Raw genomic sequence first — 3,051 nt, forward strand, 5'->3', positions numbered from 1 at the left:
CAGTCCCTTCTCCTCCATTCTCCTCTCGGGATCTTGGGCACGCACGCACACGTGCCCGGCGTGAGTTTTAAGCCACCGGGTCCGGGACGCGAACCGCGGTCGACTGCGTGGGAGTCCAGCGACGTAGCCATTACGCTAACTGCTGGTTCCCTGTTGTTTGTTGTTTGTTTTTTGTTTTTTGTTTTTTTCTCTCCTGAGCCAAAGTGAGGTGACTTGGCTACAGAAAGAAAAAAACAACAACACCTCCGTATTGCCCCTGACTCTGCCCGCTGCGTCCCCTCTGTTGATGGGAGCTGCATTCCATGTACCTTGGAGCATGGCAGTCGCTGTTGTTTCATTCTTTTCTTCTCCATTTATGAATATTTCACCATTTAATACATCACTATGATCATAGTTACAGCCACAATGAATAGCACATTGCTGTTAACTCCTGGCGCTTTCCCTAGCACGCTGCGGGCATTTTTTCCTAAGCATCGCCTCAGTTGGCGTCAGTCTATGTCACAGAGCAGGAAATGGAGGTGCAGGGAAGAGAGGGGACCCTCCCCGGGTCTCCCAGCTAGTGCTGCGTCTCCCCAGAGCCTGTTTATCAGGTCACCTCACCAGGGATCCTCCAGATCCAGGCTCCTCACAGCCATGTCCTTTGTGACACATGGAGAGGACAGACCCATTGAGAAAAGCTGCACCAGATGCAGAAAAGGGGCCTCTGAACCCCCGCCCCAGTCCCCCATCCCCAGTTCTCCTGAAATACAGGTCTCCCACCTTCTGGGTCCCGTGAGGGGCTGCCCCACTATAGTTTGCAGCCAGGCAAGCATGAATTTGAGGAGAGCCCCTAATAAACCAGTAAATAAAGCAGGCCATCTGCACCCCTGCACTCCAAGTACAAGCTCCCTCCCTGTGGCAGATGCATTGCTGATTATTTTTCTGGCCCACAAGGAAATTGCTAGCTTGATTGAATAGGCCACACCGCTCTAGCCTCTGATAATATGCAATGCAAATAAAGGCCTCTTTGAGGCTTCTAAAAGCCACTATTGAAACGGAGTCCTTTGGTTCCCCTTGGCAGCGGGAGTAAAATTATTTTACAAAATGAAAACAATTGTTGTTCATTCCCGTGGTTTGCTCTAAAAAGCTTTCTTCCTCTCTCTTTTTTTAAATGCAGTAGGGAGGTGTTTACAACAGAGCAATGGGGGCCTTTCTGGAGCCCCTGTGAGCCACTGGCCTTGGCTCCGGAGGGTAGCAGGCACGCCACTGTACTTACCCCGGGACAGACCGAGCTGGCGGGGGCCATGCGAGCCACTATCAAGTGGGCACCGTGAGGGCAACGAGCCTGCGGCCGCAGGGTTATTCTGAGGAAGTTCCAGAAATACAGGCTGCCTCCAAACCTCCCGAGGCCTCAGTTCCCTCACCTGTAAAATAATGATAAAAGTAAAGTAGTGGTAAAAACAGTGACATTAAAAATCCCTCTCATCCCACCTTGCAGGGACACCGGGAAGAGAGCAAGAGATGATATTTGCAAAAGCTCTTTCAGACCGCAAAAGGCTGAACCATGCACATGGTTATTATTAAGATCCTCGTGAGGTACCCTAGGAGGTGACCAAAGGAGGAAGCTGAGGTGGGAGAGATGAAGTCTCACAGCAAAGCCTTAGTGGCACAGTGGGGTCTGTGGGGACTCAGTCTCCTCAGCACCACAACCCACCCCTGGGCTCAGAGGTGTGTGGGTGGCCGTGTCCTCACGGACCTGCAAGGCAGAAATATGCACGCCCCTCTGGGCCAGCTCACCATTTCACCGGCTGGCGCCCAGGTAGGCCGTCTCCTCTCTGAGCCTCAGTTTCTCCTCGGGACGTGGCTACCACACAGACAGGCCCTTCGTAGGTGGGGCTGCAGGGACCAGGAGGTAGATTGTGGAGCTGCGGGTGCCCGGCTCACCGCACTCTCCCGGAGCTTGAGCTGTGAGAATCACGTAGGCCGTGATTCTCAGACCCCTCCTGAGCTGCCGCAGTCCACAGCAGAACCCGAGGGGTGTGCAGGCTCTGGGGACAGCAGGAGGGTGCAGGTGAAAGTGTCTTCAGAGAGACACTTTCTGAAGTGGTCACCTGTGCCTCCCACGCTGCCAACCCAGCCTACAAGCCTCTGGCCGAGGCTGGGGATGGGCTTCCCGGGACGCCTTGATGAAGGAGCCCCAGACTCAGCCCTCCCCCAGCACTAGGACCATCGGGTCCTGGAATGGCAGAGGTTCCAGGGCAGCTAACACATTGCTGTTAACTCCTGGCGCTTTCCCTAGCACGCTGCGGGCATTTTTTCCTAAGCATCACCTTAGTTGGCGTCAGTCTATTTCACAGAGCCGGAAATGGAGGTGCAGGGAAGAGAGGGGACTCTCCCCGGGTCTCCCAGCTAGTGCTGCGTCTCCCCAGAGCCTGTTTATCAGGTCACCTCACCGGGGATCCTCCAGATCCAGGCTCCTCACGGCCATGTCCTTTGTGACACATGGAGAGGACAGACCCATTGGGAAAAGCTGGCCTGTCCTCTGTGACCACGAGAAGCTTAAGGGACACATTGGCCTCAGCACCTTGGCCAAATGCCTTTCTGCTCTAGAATCAATCTCTCTCTCTCTCTCTCTCTCTCTCTCCCCTGTGTTTGCATGTTCTCTTTTATGGGGAAAAAAAGGGTATAGCTGAACTAATTTCCCTTTGCCTCCTCTCAGCCCACAAAACACACCCACCAAATTAGTCACTCTGGGCTTGGCTTGGGGGCCCATGAGCTTCCGATTCCAGCCCCGGTCTCTGTCCCTTCACCGTCTAATGCTGTTCTCGCATCTGTAAGACGCTCAGGGCCCCCCTAGAGAGTCGAGAGTTGCTTGGGCTGCCAGCCCCCAGAGCCAATGAGGCGGCCAGGCTTGCCCCAGGTCCAGGGGCCACCTCGGCGTCCCCAGACAGAGGGACAGAGTCGCACGGCCCTTCCTCCGTCTGTGACATGAATGTCCGTGGCCCGTGGCGTCTTCGTGCTGACCGACCGTGTGCTGTCTGTTCTCTGTTGTCTGTTCAAATTCTCTGTCGT

General features: G+C 54.8%; 1 protein-coding gene across 11 annotated transcripts in view; it reads left to right on the forward strand.

Moving 5' to 3' along the window:
- Positions 1-3,051, forward strand: part of ATP2B2 (ATPase plasma membrane Ca2+ transporting 2) — a 354,796-nt gene that overhangs the window by 296,739 nt on the left and 55,006 nt on the right. The gene's annotated exons all lie outside the window — the stretch shown is intronic.

This window comes from Tupaia chinensis, unplaced genomic scaffold (genome assembly GCF_000334495.1).
Source record: "Tupaia chinensis unplaced genomic scaffold, TupChi_1.0 Scaffold000333_1, whole genome shotgun sequence".
In the NCBI taxonomy this organism is placed as follows: Eukaryota; Metazoa; Chordata; class Mammalia; order Scandentia; family Tupaiidae; genus Tupaia; species Tupaia belangeri.